This window comes from Pseudophryne corroboree, chromosome 10 (genome assembly GCF_028390025.1).
Source record: "Pseudophryne corroboree isolate aPseCor3 chromosome 10, aPseCor3.hap2, whole genome shotgun sequence".
NCBI lineage: Eukaryota > Metazoa > Chordata > Amphibia > Anura > Myobatrachidae > Pseudophryne > Pseudophryne corroboree.
In genome coordinates, this window is record NC_086453.1 from 208,143,570 (window position 1) to 208,163,205 (window position 19,636).

Genomic DNA, 19,636 nt, shown 5'->3' on the forward strand with positions numbered 1-19,636 from the left:
TGTTGTGCTGCATCAGTTCAGTGGTGGTGTGTTGTGCTGCATCAGTCACAGTGGCGGTGTCCTTTGCTGCCATATGTCCAATGCTGCTGTCTGTGAGTCTGTGTGTGTCTGCCTCAGTGTGAGGAAGCTGCCGAGGTTTAAAGGCGGGGAAACGCGTCTGTTTCGTCTCCCACATACACGGTATAGCGGAGATACATTTACCAGCCGGCTGGTTAATAATATACCCCAGTGCAAAGAGGGGCACAAGGTGGAGAAGTGACCATATACTCCTCAGAAAGCTGATGGTGAGCAAGCAGCCGGGAGGAACATCGTTGGCATAGAGGTGATCTACGGACTCCAGATAAGGCTGAATGAGAGAGCTGCAGCCGGGAGGGTAATCATCCAACTGCAGTGAAATAGGTTTGCTGACTGATCCATAAAAAATATGCTGAGATATATTATTTGCTGACAATAGCTCTGGATTTAGCATAGACTATTTTTGCATGGCCATGCATGACTGCTTATTATCAAACTAATTTGGCAGTTAAAACTAACAAAAAGCTATTAATTGCATTACTAAAGTAACAGGCATTTATCAACTGCAAAGAAAGGAGCTTTCAAGTGCATGCTTTTATTGCTACATTGGACATGTGGACTGAACAGTAAACTTGTAGCCATAATAGAAAGTATCATTCAAGGACTTTTATATAGAGACTTGGTTTGCAGTTATATTACAGTTTTTGCAGGTCACTGTCTATATGGATGGGTGTAATGTATATGTGTTTTACTAAAATGTGAGTCAATTTTATTGATACTGGCCGGTATTAACTTTAGTTTTCATAATTAACCATTTAATAATAAAATCTACTACAGATCAAATTAGCGCTTTCCTATTGCTTTTTCTTGTTCCTTTGATAACTTGCCCCAGAGGTAGTACACTTATAATAAGATTTTCAGTAATCTGTCTAAAATCGGATAGTTACTTGTTAATGTTTAACTATAAGTCTTTTATCCCACTTTAAGATTAAATTTTGTTGTGTGGCAAAACTTGCTTTTGCTAACGTACGCAATATTGCATAATTACGCAACCGTGCGTGTAATCGCGCACACGTGCGCGTCCACGTACGCACGCTTCACGTACCATTTGTACTGTGCCACGTGTGTACCGTGTGCTCGCAAGTACATATTCGTGTGTATGGACATACGCAGCAACCACACTTTTATCAATCAATGTAAGCAATAAAAACAGAACTTGTGCTTCTATTGCTTTTGATTAATACACAATACTTCCTTTGTTCCCACACACACTAAAAGTCACCCACGTGGATAACTTCTGTTGCGTGCTGCCCAAACTTTTAGGCAGGAACCGAGTTATGTGTGTGCTTTACAAGTAACCATTAAACAAATATAACAACTGTATAACAAATAACTTATCCGATTCTATGCAGATCTAAAATGACCATAACAACCTATGGCAACACTGTATGAGAATATACGCCAGATATCTGTACACTTGTACGTATCTGCGCGCCAACAGACCCAAAGAAAAATTGCTTTTCTTTGTTGACACTCAGTTCGCACCAGCACCTCTGAGACTATACAGGACAGACGTGGTATAACAACATTAGGTAATTTTAGCACAAAACAATTTTTTTTTACTTTAGACGCGTCCTCCACCCTTTGTTGTTAGACCAAAGTCTGTAAGGCCCTGCAAGCCCGCGATTGTGATGTGAACCGGACAGAGCCCCCGACTGTTAAGTTCGCTTAAATTACAAGGAAAGGCAATAGTTATCACACTGTGGTTGAAGCCGCTGCGGCCACTAATCATATGCAAATAACCACCAAGATATGTATACATGACGTATGCACGCCGACACATATGCGCACAATACAGCGACACATGTGGCTGAATACACCTTTCCCCAAACAAGAACGGAATGCGACACCAGTACTTAAATGTATTGTTGTGGTCCAACACATCAACAGTATTTACTTGAAAATATACAGGTAAAAAGTACAACAATATACAGAGAAGAGCTACAACCAATAATACATACGTTTGTTCGCAAGCGGTCCTGGATCCAGGTCTCAGTCAGTTTTGGCAAGATGACCTCAGAGAAAATAGGGACTGAAGCCTGGATCAGGAGACCTCTCTTTTATACAATGTCTCCAAATACAGTACAATGGGAAATGTAAGCTCTTCTTTCATAGGTCAGAGGGCAGGTCATTTACAGTACATGAGGGGGTCATAGGTTGATTTGAGTTAGTGGGCGATGCTTGATCCAGAGTGCACTTGCAGGTGTTCGCCTCTGGTTTCCCGCCGAATATCCTGAGTACAGTATCATAACAGTTTGCAAATATTACAATTATGTGTGTATCTACATGCAGACACATGCAATAAACTGCAATTAGCAACCGGCAAGTAGATCTACAAATACTGCACATCTGGATACCAAACACCAAGTCCTAACCTTGCTCCATCCCCTCACATCCTGTAAAGCTGAATAACTCTTGTTCTACTTTTTAGTAGAGATGTGCACTTGAAATTTTTCGGGTTTTGTGTTTTGGTTTTGGGTTTGGTTCTGCGGCCGTGTTTTGGGTTCGACCGCGTTTTGGCAAAACCTCACCGAATTTTTTTTGTCGGATTTGGGTGTGTTTTGGATTCGGGTGTTTTTTTCAAAAAACACTAAAAAACAGCTTAAATCATAGAATTTGGGGGTCATTTTGATCCCAAAGTATTATTAACCTCAAAAACCATAATTTCCACTCATTTTCAGTCTATTCTGAACACCTCACACCTCACAATATTATTTTTAGTCCTAAAATTTGCACCGAGGTCGCTGGATGACTAAGCTAAGCGACCCTAGTGGCCGACACAAACACCTGGCCCATCTAGGAGTGGCACTGCAGTGTCACGCAGGATGGCCCTTCCAAAAAACACTCCCCAAACAGCACATGACGCAAAGAAAAAAAGAGGCGCAATGAGGTAGCTGTGTGAGTAAGCTAAGCGACCCTAGTGGCCGACACAAACACCTGGCCCATCTAGGAGTGGCACTGCAGTGTCACGCAGGATGGCCCTTCCAAAAAACACTCCCCAAACAGCACATGACGCAAAGAAAAAAAGAGGCGCAATGAGGTAGCTGTGTGAGTAAGATAAGCGACCCTAGTGGCCGACACAAACACCTGGCCCATCTAGGAGTGGCACTGCAGTGTCACGCAGGATGGCCCTTCCAAAAAACACTCCCCAAACAGCACATGACGCAAAGAAAAAAAGAGGCGCAATGAGGTAGCTGTGTGAGTAAGATAAGCGACCCTAGTGGCCGACACAAACACCTGGCCCATCTAGGAGTGGCACTGCAGTGTCACGCAGGATGGCCCTTCAAAAAAATACTCCCCAAACAGCACATGACGCAAAGAAAAATGAAAGAAAAAAGAGGTGCAAGATGGAATTGTCCTTGGGCCCTCCCACCCACCCTTATGTTGTATAAACAGGACATGCACACTTTAACCAACCCATCATTTCAGTGACAGGGTCTGCCACACGACTGTGACTGAAATGACGGGTTGGTTTGGACCCCCACCAAAAAAGAAGCAATTAATCTCTCCTTGCACAAACTGGCTCTACAGAGGCAAGATGTCAACCACATCATCATCCTCCGATATATCACCGTGTACATCCCCCTCCTCACAGATTATCAATTCGTCCCCACTGGAATCCACCATCTCAGCTCCCTGTGTACTTTGTGGAGGCAATTGCTGCTGGTCAATGTCTCCACGGAGGAATTGATTATAATTCATTTTAATGAACATCATCTTCTCCACATTTTCTGGAAGTAACCTCGTACGCCGATTGCTGACAAGGTGAGCGGCGGCACTAAACACTCTTTCGGAGTACACACTTGTGGGAGGGCAACTTAGGTAGAATAAAGCCAGTTTGTGCAAGGGCCTCCAAATTGCCTCTTTTTCCTGCCAGTATAAGTACGGACTGTCTGACGTGCCTACTTGGATGCGGTCACTCATATAATCCTCCACCATTCTTTCAATGGGGAGAGAATCATATGCAGTGCCAGTAGACGACATGTCCGTAATCATTGGCAGGTCCTTCAGTCCGGACCAGATGTCAGCATCAGCAGTCGCTCCAGACTGCCCTGCATCACCGCCAGCGGGTGGGCTCGGAATTCTGAGCCTTTTCCTCGCCCCCAGTTGCGGGAGAATGTGAAGGAGGAGATGTTGACAGGTCGCGTTCCGCTTGACTTGACAATTTTCTCACCAGCAGGTCTTTGAACCCCAGCAGACTTGTGTGTGCCGGAAAGAGAGATCCAAGGTAGGTTTTAAATCTAGGATCGAGCACGGTGGCCAAAATGTAGTGCTCTGATTTCAACAGATTGACCACCCATGAATCCTTGTTAAGCGAATTAAGGGCTCCATCCACAAGTCCCACATGCCTAGCGGAATCGCTCTGTGTTAGCTCCTCCTTCAATGTCTCCAGCTTCTTCTGCAAAAGCCTGATGAGGGGAATGACCTGACTCAGGCTGGCAGTGTCTGAACTGACTTCACGTGTGGCAAGTTCAAAGGGCAGCAGAACCTTGCACAACGTTGAAATCATTCTCCACTGCGCTTGAGACAGGTGCATTCCACCTCCTATATCGTGCTCAATTGTATAGGCTTGAATGGCCTTTTGCTGCTCCTCCAACCTCTGAAGCATGTATAGGGTTGAATTCCACCTCGTTACCACTTCTTGCTTCAGATGATGGCAGGGCAGGTTCAGGCGTTTTTGGTGGTGCTCCAGTCTTCTGTACGTGGTGCCTGTACGCCGAAAGTGTCCCGCAATTCTTCTGGCCACCGACAGCATCTCTTGCACGCCCCTCTCGTTTTTTAAATAATTCTGCACCACCAAATTCAAGGTATGTGCAAAACATGGGACGTGCTGGAATTTGCCCATATTTAATGCACACACAATATTGCTGGCGTTGTCCGATGCCACAAATCCACAGGAGAGTCCAATTGGGGTAAGCCATTCCGAGATGATCTTCCTCAGTTGCCGTAAGAGGTTTTCAGCTGTGTGCGTATTCTGGAAACCGGTGATACAAAGCGTAGCCTGCCTAGGAAAGAGTTGGCGTTTGCGAGATGCTGCTACTGGTGCCGCCGCTGCTGTTCTTGCGGCGGGAGTCCATACATCTACCCAGTGGGCTGTCACAGTCATATAGTCCTGACCCTGCCCTGCTCCACTTGTCCACATGTCCGTGGTTAAGTGGACATTGGGTACAACTGCATTTTTTAGGACACTGGTGAGTCTTTTTCTGACGTCCGTGTACATTCTCGGTATCGCCTGCCTAGAGAAGTGGAACCTAGATGGTATTTGGTAACGGGGGCACACTACCTCAAGAAATTGTCTAGTTCCCTGTGAACTAACGGCGGATACCAGACGCACGTCTAACACCAACATAGTTGTCAAGGCCTCAGTTATCCGCTTTGCAACAGGATGACTGCTGTGATATTTCATCTTCCTCGCAAAGGACTGTTGGACAGTCAATTGCTTGGTGGAAGTAGTAAAAGTGGGCTTACGACTTCCCCTCTGGGATGACCATCGACTCCCAGCAGCAACAACAGCAGCGCCAGCAGCAGTAGGCGTTACACGCAAGGATGCATCGGAGGAATCCCAGGCAGGAGAGGACTCGTCAGAATTGCCAGTGACATGGCCTGCAGGACTATTGGCATTCCTGGGGAAGGAGGAAATTGACACTGAGGGAGTTGGTGGGGTGGTTTGCGTGAGCTTGGTTACAAGAGGAAGGGATTTACTGGTCAGTGTACTGCTTCCGCTGTCGCCCACAGTTTTTGAACTTGTCACTGACTTATTATGAATGCGCTGCAGGTGACGTATAAGGGAGGATGTTCCGAGGTGGTTAACGTCCTTACCCCTACTTATTACAGCTTGACAAAGGCAACACACGGCTTGACAAATGTTGTCCGCATTTCTGTTGAAATACTTCCACACCGAAGAGCTGATTTTTTTGGTATTTTCACCAGGCATGTCAATGGCCATATTCCTCCCACGGACAACAGGTGTCTCCCCGGGTGCCTGACTTAAACAAACCACCTCACCATCAGAATCCTCATTGTCAATTTCCTCCCCAGCGCCAGCAACACCCATATCCTCCTCATCCTGGTGTACTTCAACACTGACATCTTCAATCTGACTATCAGGAACTGGACTGCGGGTGCTCCTTCCAGCACTTGCAGGGGGCGTGCAAATGGTGGAAGGCGCATGCTCTTCACGTCCAGTGTTGGGAAGGTCAGGCATCGCAACCGACACAATTGGACTCTCCTTGTGGATTTGGGATTTCGAAGAACGCACAGTTCTTTGCTGTGCTTTTGCCAGCTTGAGTCTTTTCATTTTTCTAGCGAGAGGCTGAGTGCTTCCATCCTCATGTGAAGCTGAACCACTAGCCATGAACATAGGCCAGGGCCTCAGCCGTTCCTTGCCACTCCGTGTGGTAAATGGCATATTGGCAAGTTTACGCTTCTCCGACAATTCTATTTTAGATTTTTGAGTCCTTTTTTTTCTGATATTTGGTGTTTTGGATTTTACATGCTCTGTACTATGACATTGGGCATCGGCCTTGGCAGACGACGTTGCTGGCATTTCATCGTCTCGGCCATGACTAGTGGCAGCAGCTTCAGCACGAGGTGGAAGTCGATCTTGATCTTTCCCTATTTTTGGAACCTCAACATTTTTGTTCTCCATATTTTAATAGGCACAACTAAAAGGCACCTCAGGTAAACAATGGAGATGGATGGATACTAGTATACTTATGGATGACGAGCGACTGCCGACACAGAGGTAGCTACAGCCGTGGACTACCGTACTGTGTCTGCTGCCAATATAGACTGGATGATAATGAGATAAAATTAAAAAATATATATATATATATATATATATATATCACACTAGTACTGCAGCCGGACAGGTATATATTATGTAATGACGGACCTGCTGGACACTGTCTGTCAGACTCAGCACTGCAGACTCCTAAAGTAAGCTACTAGTATCAAGAAGATAGAAAAAAAAAAACCACGGGTAGGTGGTATACAATTATGGATGGACGAGCGACTGCCGACACAGAGGTAGCTACAGCCGTGGACTACCGTACTGTGTCTGCTGCTAATATAGACTGGATGATAATGAGATAAAATTAAAATATATATATATATCACACTAGTACTGCAGCCGGACAGGTATATATTATGTAATGACGGACCTGCTGGACACTGTCTGTCAGCACTGCAGACTCCTAAAGTAAGCTACTAGTATCAAGAAGATAGAAAAAAAAAAAACCACGGGTAGGTGGTATACAATTATGGATGGATGAGCGACTGCCGACACAGAGGTAGCTACAGCCGTGGACTACCGTACTGTGTCTACTGCTAATATAGACTGGATGATAATGAGATAAAATTAAAATATATATATATATCACACTAGTACTGCAGCCGGACAGGTATATATTATGTAATGACGGACCTGCTGGACACTGTCTGTCAGACTCAGCACTGCAGACTCCTAAAGTAAGCTACTAGTATCAAGAAGATAGAAAGAAAAAAAAAAAACCACGGGTAGGTGGTATACAATTATGGATGGACGAGCGACTGCCGACACAGAGGTAGCTACAGCCGTGGACTACCGTACTGTATCTGCTGCTAATATAGACTGGATGATAATGAGATAAAATTAAAATATATATATATCACACTAGTACTGCAGCCGGACAGGTATATATTATGTAATGACGGACCTGCTGGACACTGTCTGCAGAATGCGTTTATAAAAACACCACACGATGAGTGTTTAACTTTTTCAGGCAGACAATCACAATATACTGGTGGTCAGCAGACAATCACAATATACTGGTGGTCAGTGGTCACTGGTCAGTCACACTGGCAGTGGCACTCTGGCAGCAAAAGTGTGCACTGTACTTATAATATGTACTTCTGCTATAACTGCTCCCCAGTCTCCCCCACAATTAAGCTGTGTGAGCAGTGAGCACTCAGCACAGTCAGATAATGATATACAGTATTACATATGATGCAGCACACTGGGCTGAGCACAGATATGGTATGTGACTGTGTCACACTGTGTATCGTTTTTTTTCAGGCAGAGAACGGATTAATTAAACTGGTGGTCACTGGTCACACTATCAGCAGCAAGTAGTACTCCTCCTAATAATATGCTCCCCAAAATTTGTGTCTCTCTCTAGTACTCTAGTCTAAACGGAGAGGACGCCAGCCACGTCCTCTCCCTATCAATCTCAATGCACGTGTGAAAATGGCGGCGACGCGCGGCTCCTTATATAGAATCCGAGTCTCGCGATAGAATACGAGCCTCGCGAGAATCCGACAGCGGGATGATGACGTTCGGGCGCACTCGGGTTAACCGAGCAAGGCGGGAAGATCCGAGTCTCTCGGCCCCGTGTAAAAAAACCTGAAGTTCGGGCGGGTTCGGATTCCGAGGAACCGAACCCGCTCATCTCTACTTTTTAGGTATATGTAAGTTGCTGGCAAAGTGTATGGAGACTGTGTAAATTATGCACTGTATGAATAACCTATTGAATATGTCTTTGTGGCTTTTCTGTGCGAATGCGTATGTTACCATATATACTCTTGCAATGCGTTATTACGCAAGGCTTGTGTATCGTGCGTGTATGCATACACACGCCGATTACGCGCACGCACAGAGGCCAGTCTGTTTGGAGTTTACATGTAGTGTGTATGTAATATTTTTTACTTCAACAGTCCACTGCTACAGTAATATATTAATAATAATAATAATAATAACAACCTCACGTCCCACACAGTGTTGCTGTGTTGTGCTGCATCAGACCAGTGGTAGTGTCCTGGCCATCAGTCATTCCAGTGAACAGCCAGTCACAGTGGTATATGCTGCTGCTATATGTCCACTGCTGCCGAATTATAATAATAATACAGGTTGAGTATCCCATATCCAAATATTCCGAAATACAGAATATTCCGAAATACGGAATTTTTTGAGTGAGAATGAGATAGTGAAACCTTTGTTTTCTGATGGCTCGATGTACACAAACTTTGTTTAATACACAAAGTTATTAAAAGTATTGTATTAAATGACCTTCAGGCTGTGTGTATAAGGTGGATATGAAACATAAACGAATTGTGTGAATGTACACACACTTTGTTTAATGCACAAATTTATTAAAAATATTGGCTAAAATTACCTTCAGGCTGGGTGTATAAGGTGTATATGTAACATAAATGCATTCTCTGCTTAGACTTGGGTCCCATCGCCATGATAACTCATTATGGTATGCAATTATTCCAAAATACGGAAAAATCCGATATCCAAAATACCTCTGGTCCCAAGCATTTTGGATAAGGGAAACTCAACCTGTAATAACAAGTCCTTTATAGTGTTTCTGTGTTGTGCTGCATCAGACCAGTGGTAGTGTCCTGGCCATCAGTCATTCCAGTGACCAGGCAGTCACAGTGGTATACGCTGCTGCTATATGTCCACTGCTGCCGTATAATAATAATAATAATAATAATAATAACAACAACAACAACAAGTCCCTTACAGTGTTGCTGTGTTTTCCTGCATCAGACCAGTGGTAGTGTCCTGGGCATCAGTCAGTCCAGTGACCATTCACAGTGGTGGTGTCATCTGCTGCCATATGCCCAGAGCTGCTGTATAATTATCTGTGTTGTCCTGTATCAGACCAGTGCTAGTGTCCTGTGCATCAGTCAATCCAGTGACCATTCACAGTGGTGGTGTCCTCTGCTGCCATATCTCCAGTGCTGCTGTATAATAAGTCCCTTACAGTGTTGCTATGTTGTCCTGCATCAGACCAGTGGTAGTGTCCTGGCCATCAGTCATTCCAGTGACCAGGCAGTCACAGCGGAATACGCTGCTGCTATATGTCCACTGCTACAGTATAATAATAATAATAACAACAACAACAAGTCCCTCACAGTGTTGCTGTGTTGTCCTGCATCAGGCCAGTGGTAGTGCCCTGGCCATCAGCCATCAGTCATTCCTGTGCCGCTTATTGTGTTATATAACTCCATAAACATATTGGAGAACAAAAATTTGAAGGATAAAATAGGTAAAGATTAAGAACCACTTCCTCCTAGTGCATAAGCTGCTGCCACTAGCCATGACATAGACTATGAAATGCCATCAATGTCGTCTGCCAAGGCCGATGCCCAATGTGATGGTAGAGGGCATGTAAAATCCAAAAAGCCAAAGTTCAGTAAAAAGACCCAAAAAAAGAAATTTAAATGGTCTGAGGAGAAACGTAAACTTGCCAATATGCCATTTATGACACGGCTGAGGCCTTGGCATATGTTCATGACTAGTGGTTCAGCTTCACATGACGATGGAAGCCCTCATCCTCCCGCTAGAAAAATTAAAAGAGCTAAGCTGGAAAAAGCACAGAAAAGAACTGTGCGTTCCGAGATGGTATCACAAATTCCCAAGGAGAGTCCAAGTGTGTCGGCGATTGCAATGCCTGACCTTCCACCATTTGCACGGCCCCTGCAAGTGCTGGAAGGAGCACCCACAGTCCAGTTCCTGATATTGAAATTGAAGATGTCACTGTTGAAGTACACCAGGATGAGGATATGGGTGTTGCTGGCACTGAGGAGGAAGTTGACGATGAGGATTCTGATGGTGATGTGGTTTGTTTAAGTCAGACACCAGGGGAGACACCTGTTGTCTGTGGGATGAAGAAGCCCATTGTGATGCCTGGGCAAATTACCAAAAAAGACACCTCTTCGGTGTGGAATCATTTCTCAACAAATCCGGACAACAGGTGTCAAGCCGTGTGTTGCCTCTGTCAATCTGTAAAAAGTAGGGTTAAGGATGTTAACCATCTCGGAACATCCTTCCTTATATGTCACCTGCAGCGCATTCATCATAAGTCAGTGTCAAATTGTGAAACTTTGGGTAAGAGCGTAAGCAGTCCACTGACACCTAAATCCCTTCTTCCTCTTGTACCCAAGCTCCTGCAAGCCACACCACCAACTCCCTCAACGTCAACTTCCTCCTCAGTCAGGAACATCAGTAGTACTGCAGGTCATGTCATTGTCAAAACTGAGGAGTCCTCTCCTAACCGGGATTCCTCTGGAGGATGCTTGAGTGGTACGCCTGCTGTTGCTGCCGCTGCTGTTGTTGCTGCTGGGAGTCGATCGTCATCCCAGACGGGAAGTCGGAAGACCACTTGTGCTACTTCCAGTAAGCAATTGACTGTCCAACAGTCCTTTGTGAGGAAGATGAAATATGACAGCAGTCATCCTGTTGCAAAGCGGATAACTGAGGCCTTGACCCTTATGTTGGTGTAAGACGTGCATCCGGTATCCGCTATTAGTTCAGTGGGACATAGAGAATTGACGGAGATAGTGTGTTCCCGGTATCAAATCCCATCTAGGTTCCACTTCTCTAGGCAGGCGATACCGAGATCGTACAAAGACGTCAGAAAAAGAGTCACCAGTGTCCTACAAAATGCAGTTGTATCCAGTGTCCACTTAACCACGGACATGTGGACAAGTGGAACAGGGCAGACTATGGACTATATGACTCTAACAGACCACTGGGTAGATGTATGGCCCCCCGCAGCAACAACAGCAGCAGCAATAGTAGCAGCATCTCGCAAACACCAACTCGTTCCTAGGCAGGCAACGCTATGTATCACAGCTTTCCGTAAGAGGCACACCACTGACAACCTCTCACGGAAACTGAGGGACATCATCGCAGAATGGCCTAGCCAAGCTGGACTCTCCTGGGGATTTGCGATATCGGACAACGTCACCAATATTGTGCGTGCATTACATCTGGGCAAATTCCAGCATGTCCCATGTTTTGCACATACAATTAATTTGGTGGTGCAGAATTTTTTGAAAAATGACAGGGGCGTACAGGAAATGCTGTCGGTGGCCCAAAAAATTGCATGCCCTTTTTTACATTCTGCCACCGCGTGCCGAAGACTGGAGCGACAGCAAACATTCCTGAACCTGCCCTACCATCAACTGAAGCAAGAGGTGGTAACGAGATGGAATTCAACACTCTATATGCTTCAGAGGATAGAGGAGCAGCAAAAGGCCATTAAAGCCTATACATCCACCTACGATATAGCAAAGGAGGGGGAATGCACCTGACTCAAGCACAGTTGAGAATGATTTCTGTCTAGTGCAAGGTTCTCCAACGCTTCGAACTTGCCACACATGAAGATCAGACACTGCCAGCTTGTGTCAGGTCATTCCCCTCATCAGGCTTTTGCAGAAGCAGCTGGAGAAATTGAAGGAGGAGCTAAGACGGAGCGATTCCGCAAAGTATGTGGGACTTGTGGATGGAGCCCTTCATTCGCCTTGCCAGGATTCACGGGTGGTCAATCTGTTGAAATCAGCACTACATTTTGCCCACCATGCTCGATCCTAGGTTTAAAGCCTACGTTGTATCTCTCTTTCCGGCAGACACAAGTCTGCAGAGGGGCAACGACCTGCTGGTGAGACACTTGTCAAGTCAAGCGGAACGGGACCCGTCAACAGCTCCTCCTTCAATTTCTCCCGTCACTGGGGCTGCGAGGAAAAGGATAAGATTTCCTAGTCCACCCACTGGCAGTGATGCAGGGCAGTCAGGAGTGAAAGCTGACATCTGGTCCGGACTGAAGGACCTGCCAACGATTACTGACATGTCTACTGTCACTGCATATGATTCTGTCACCATTGAAAGAATGGTGGAGGATTATATGAGTGACAGCATCCAAGTAGGCATGTCAGACAGCCCGTATGTATACTGGCAGGAAAAAGTGGCAATTTGGAGGCCCTTGCACAAACTAGCTTTATTTTACCTAAGTTGCCCCCCCTCCAGTGTGTACTCCAAAAGAGTGTTTAGTGCAGCCGGTAACCTCGGTGTAGGAGGTTACCTCCACAAAATGTGGAGAAAATGATGTTCATCAAAATGAATTATAAATTCCTCCGGGAAGACCTTTACCAGCAATTGCCTCCAGACAGTACAGAGGGACCTGTGATGGTGGATTCCTGTGGGGACAAATTAATACTCTGTGAGGAGGAGGGGGATGTACACAGTGAAAGGGGTGAGGAATTGGAGGATGAGGTTGACATCTTGCCTCTGTAGAGCCAGTTTGTGCAAGGAGAGATTGATTGCTTCTTTTTTTGGTGGGGGCCCAAACAAACCAGTCATTTCAGCCATAGTCATGTGGCAGACCCTGTCGCTGAAATGATTGGTTTGTTTAAGTGTGCATGTCCTGTTTATACAACATAAGGGTGGGTGTGAGGGCCCAAGGACAATTCCATCTTGCACCTCTTTTTCTTCTTATCATCATGTGCTGTTTGGGGACTATTTTTTTAAAGTGCCATCCTGTCTGACACTTCCGTATATGTCCAGTGGTATTGCCGTTTAATTCCACTGATTTGGACGTATAATTCCAGAGATTTTGCCATTTAATTCCAGTGATTTGGACGTATAATTCCAGTGATTTTGCCATTTAATTCCAGTGATTTAGACGTATAATTCCAGTGATTTGGACATATAATTCCAGTGATTTTGCCATTTAATTCCAGTGATTTGGACGTATAATTCCAGTGGGAATTGTTTGTGTCGCTTGGCTTAGTCGTACAGCTAACTCATTGCACCTCTTCGACATCTTTGCATGAGGTGCTGTTTGGAGCCTAGTTTTTGAAAAGTGCCATCCTGTCTGACAGTACCGTATGAGTCCAGGGGTACTGATGTATTAGTCCTGGGGTACCGCCGTATAAGTCCACCAATTGCAGATTTTTTTTTAAATGACAGGGTCGTGCTGGAGATGCTGTCAGTGGACCAAACAATTGCGGCTCACTTTCGACATTCAGCCACTGCAAGACACTACTAGATGGGCCAGGTGGTTGTGTCGCTTAGCTTAGTCATACAGCAACCTCGGTGCACTTTTTTTATTCTTTGCACCATGTGCTGTTTGGGGACTAGTTTTTGAATAGTGCCATCTTGTCTGCAACTGCAGTGCCACTCCTGGATGGGCCAGGTGTTTGTGACGCACAATTGTGTCGCTTAGCTTAGTCATACAGCCACCTCGGTGCAACTTTTAGGCCTAAGAACAATATTGTGAGATGTGAGGTGTTCAGAATAGACTGGAATTGAATGGAAATGAATGTTATTGAGGTTAATAATACCGTAGGAGCAAAATTACCCCCAAAGTCTGTGATTTTAGCCTTTTTATGTTTTTAAAAAAAATCATCCAGATCCTAAACCAAAACCAAAACCCGAAAGGGTGGTTTTGGCAAAACCGAGCCAAAACCAAAACACGAAAGTGGAATTAGAACCAAAACCAAAACACAAAACACGAAAAGTTACAGCCGCACAGCTCTAGTTTTTTTATAGTTAAGAAATTTATAATGGTAATTTAGGAAAGAGTAACACAACCAATAATATGAAAATAGCAAATAAGACATACAGTACTGTATGAGCATCAAAAAAGTAGTGTAGCGATAAGAAGCTTCATCATGTCATTAGCTGTTATGTCAGTTGTTGGGTCGGGAGTTGATTCCAAGTGTGGCATTTGCATTTAGAAGCTGTTGCTATGAACTTACAAAATGCAGTCAAAGGAGCTCTCAACATAAGCTTAACAGGTCATCCTTAGGATGCAAAAACAGAAAAATCCATCAGAGAGATAGCTGGAACCCTAGGAGTGGCCAAATCAACAGTTTGATACCCAAAAAGACAAAAAAAGAATTCACTGGTGAGCTCAGCAACACAAGAAAGCCTGGACATAAATGAAAATCAACAGTGGTGGATGATCACTGGATCCTTTCCATTTAAAGAAAAAATACACAACATCAGCAAAGTGAAGAACACTCTCCAGGAAGTAGGGATATTATTATCCAAGTCTACCATAAAATTAAGACTTCACAAAAGCAAATACAGCAGGTTCACCACAAGGTGCAGACTAATCATAAGCCTCAAAAATAGAAAGGCCAGATTAGACTTTGCCAAAAAATCTAAAAGAGCCAGCCCAGTTCTGAAACTCCATTCTTTGGAGAGATGAAACTAAGATCACCGTGTTCCAGAATAATGGGAAGAAGACTGTATCCGAAGCATACCACATCTTCTGTAAAACACAGTGGAGGCAGTGTGATGGTATGTTCCTGCATGGCTTCCAATTGAAGTGGATCACTGGTGTTTGTTTATGGTGTAATAGAAGCAGCCAAATGAGGGGCAGATTTATTAAGCCTGGTGAAGTGACAAAGTGGAAGCTGATAAAGTACCAACCAATCTGCTCCTAACTTCCATGTTACAGGCTTGGTTTGAAAAATGGCAGTTAGGAGCTGACTGGCTGGTGCGTTATCACCTTTCACTTTATCACTTCTCCAGGCTTAATAAATCTGCCCCTGAGTTCTGAAATGTATAGATATATAGTGTCTGCTTAGATACAGTAATATTCTTCACTGCTTCACAGTACAAATGGGCAATGACCCAAAACATTGTGCAAAAGCAATTCAGGAGTTTTTTTAAGGCAAAGAAGTGGAATATTGTGCAATGGCCGAATCAATCACCTGATCTGAACTTGACTGAGTATGTATTTCACTTGTGTAGACAATGTTAAAGGCAGATAGACCCACTAACAAACAACAAATTAAAACATCTGCAGTAAAGACCTGGTAAAAGCATAACAAAGGAGGAAACTCAGCATTTGATAATGTCCATGGGTTCCAGACTTCAGGCAGTCATTGCCTGCAAAGTATTCCCTTACAAAGTATTCAAAATTAACATTTTATATCTGGTTATGTTAATTTGGGTTGGGTATGAAATCCCGGGGCAACTTCTCCACTGGCTCACTTCTCCACACTTTCTACTGCTTCATGAATAGACCCCTTAATTTCAATCTAAGGCTTAGCATATAGACCCCATTATCCCTGCATTGGCGCATCCGCCTCTCACCCGGTGGCTGCTCACTCCCCACATCAGGTGCCATGAAGGAGGTAAGACGGAGGTGGCGATAAGTACAGTGAAGTGAGGACATTAATGGAGGAGAAGCTGACAGCTTGAGCCATGACCACAGAAAGATGCGGTGGCAGGTGCAGAACAATGGAGAAGCGCTGACAGGTGTGAGGCGTACCCCTGGAAACCATCAGCAATGACAAGCAAATTCACACTCGGATAGTGTATCATAACAAATATTGTCACTTTGTCTGTTTGTGCAGCAGATAAACACCGGTTTCTTTGTAAGTTGGTAAGAAACACAAAGTCAATAATACCGCATTCACATCGCAAATGCCGGATCCTACCCGGTAAGACAAACGTGTACTTACCGGGTGGGATCCGGCATTTGCGCTCCTCTGCTGGCTTTCCGACCCGGCAATATACCGGGTCGGTTGCCATAGCAGCGGAGGGAGCAGCAGCAGCAGGGGCGGGGGTGGAGGCGGCGCCGGGAGATGAGCTCATCTCCTGCGCCGCCTCTGCCTATGCTGTGAATGGGAGCCGATTCGCATCGGAACAGCTCCCATTCACACTGCGCCTGACCCGGTAATCAACCCGGTAAGAACCCTTCTTTTTTACCGGGTTGAATTACCGGGTCAGGCGACCCGCTAATTCACAATTGGACCTTTCACATCGCACACGGACCCGTTTCGACACGGCAATATGCCGTGTCGGTACCGTGTTTTCAGTGCGATGTGAAAGGGGTATAATTGAATGTCTTTTTGTTGTTCCCGTCACTTAAAAGAGCCATACAATAAGTAAAAGAGATAATGAGTGAAAAAGGTTTAAGAAAAAACCACAAGAAAAATAATGAAAGAAACACACATATGTTGTTTCTAACCTAAAACAGAACTGTTCAGAGGTTTACTAGAATAGGGCACTTGTTTCTCGATACCCTTTTGTTGCTGAAACCCCATAGTGATGTTCGTTCTATACATCTCCTGGAGGAATCCAAAACAGCCATTATCAACTGAGTGATTACTGGTAGACAATATTTATTTATATTTTAGTCAGGCGGAACATGGGATATTGAGGCCCAGTGAGACAGCAAAATCTAAAAATGAAATCCTCTATTAGGCTCATATTTGAACCAGGAGCCATTCGTGGAGCACCTAAGAAACTTCAGGTTGTCTATCACTGTGCTAGGTCTTAAGGCCAGAATGACAGAATCTGCTAAATCTAAAATCTGCTGTGCAAATGCTGTATTTTGACCATAGTCAGATCTGCGTTAGCCCCATAGCAACCTTTTGAAGGGACCCCTGTCTGTCCCACTGCTTCCAGAGAGATACTTCTCTGCAGCAGTTATTAAATTTATGCCCCATAATAATGCCCTAGTTAATTTTTTGAACCATAGTAGTGCCTTAGTTAATGTTATGCCCCATTGGTGCGTTTCATTGGGCTTGTATGGGGCATCACTGCTGCATACTTGGAAGCAACATCAACACCCAGATATGGTAATGCAGCAGGAGATGTGTGGTATATGTAAACACCTCCTGCATGCAGAGCCAGCCCTAGGCATAGGCAAACTAGGCAAATGCCTAGGACATTTGGTATGCCTAGGGGCACAAGCAACTTCTGCTGATTAAAATGATATGCTGCATGCTTATATTCTGTGCGTGACTGCGGCTGTATTTGCATACAAAATGCTACGTTACAGTGTATTCCTGGAAATCACTGTAATGTAGCATTTCGTATCCAGATACAGTCACAGACACACACAGAATATAGGCATGTTCCATATAATTTTAATCATGATAAGCTGCTTGTGCATCCTAGCCACATAGTAATGCAACTTGCATTTTCATTTTAAAAAAAGGCGACCGGAGTTAGCTGACTCACGCCAAACATCTCCTGCTGCAGGGCATAGTGAGGCCAGATGTATGAGGACACATCTGTATCCATGCAGAGGTAGAGGTCACAGTGTTAGCAGCCATGTGAATGCTGTGTGCGGGTGGGTTGGTTGTGCAGTAGTGTTTGGCATATGTGTAAGGGGCATTATGTGTGTAATGTATATAAATGCATTAATAAAGTGTGGCAAATGTGTAAGGGGCACTATATGTATCATTATGTGTATAAGTGCACTAGTAATATGTGGCATACATGAAAAGGACATTGTGTGTGTCATTATGTGTATAAGGGCATTAATAATATGCAGCATATGTGTAAGGGACATTGGCCCTCATTCAGAGTTGTTCGCTCGCTAGCTGCTTTTAGCAGCATTGCAAACGCTAGGCCGCCGCCCTCTGGGAGTGTACCTTAGCTTAGCAGAATAGCGAACGAAAGATTAGCAGAATTGCTACTAAAAATTTTCATGCAGTTTCTGAGTAGCTCCTGACCTACTCCTAGATTGCGATCAGCTCGGTACGTTTAGTTCCTGGTTTGACGTCACAAACACGCCCTGCGTTCGGCCAGCCACTCCCCCGTTTCTCCAGCCACTCCTGCATTTTTCCCTGGCACCCCTTGTGTTTTTTAGCACACTGCCGGAAAACGCTCAGTTACCTCCCAGAAACGCCCCTTTCCTGTCAATCACTCACCGATCAGCAGTGCGACTGAAAAGCGCCGCACGAACACCAGCAAATCTACTAAGTTTTGTGTTAAATAACTTGCATGCGCATTTTCCACCTAATCACTGCGTTGCAAAAAACGGCAACGAGCTAACAACTCGGAATGACCACCCATGTGCACTGCAGGGGTGGGCAGATATAACATGTGCAGAAAGAGTTAAATTTGGGTGGGGTGTGTTCAAACTGAAATCTTAATTGCAGTGTTAAAATAAAGCAGCCACGTAGTGATGAGCGGATTCGGTTTTACTCGGTTTTTTATACTGCACAGAAACAAAATAACCCACCCAAATCTAACTCTTTCTGCACATGTTATATCTGCCTCCCCTGCAGTGCACATGTTCAAAAATCCTGCTGCAATCAACTTGGAATTACCCCCATGGTTTTGCCCAACTGCTAACAAATTTGCTGCTGCGATCCACTCTGAATTACCCCCATAGTACGAAGGGATTGGAATATTAAAAAGGAAATCACGAATGACGTACAATCATGACAGTCACAAGTTATCTACTGAGCTCACCAAGGGAGTCATTCCGACCTGATCACACGCTAGGATTTTTCACTGTGCTGTGATCATGTCAGAACTGCGCATGCGTATGCACCACAATGCACAGGTGCGTTGTACGGGTACAAAGCAGATCGTTGCTGAGCAATGGATTTTGCGAAGAATCCATTTGCACAGCCGATCGCAAGGAGATTGACAGGAATAGGGCATTTGTGGGTGTCAACTGACCGTTTTCTGAGAGTGGTTGGAAAAACGCGGGCGTGTCCAAGCGTTTGCAGGGTGGGTGTCTGACGTCAATTCCGGGCAAGAACAGGCTGAAGTGATCGCAGCGGTTGAGTAAGTTCTGAGCTACTCAGAAACTGCACAAAACTTTTTTGTACCGCTCGGCTGCACATGCGATCGCACAGCGAAAGTGAAAAGCGAAAATACACTCCCCTATAGGCGGCGACTATCTGTTCACAGCGCTGCATAAAATAGCTAGCAAGCGATCAACTCGGAATGACCGCCCAAGTTCCCAGCAGCACAGATATCAAGGCCAAGCGAGCAGCCAATGATGGCCATGCTGAGCATGATATC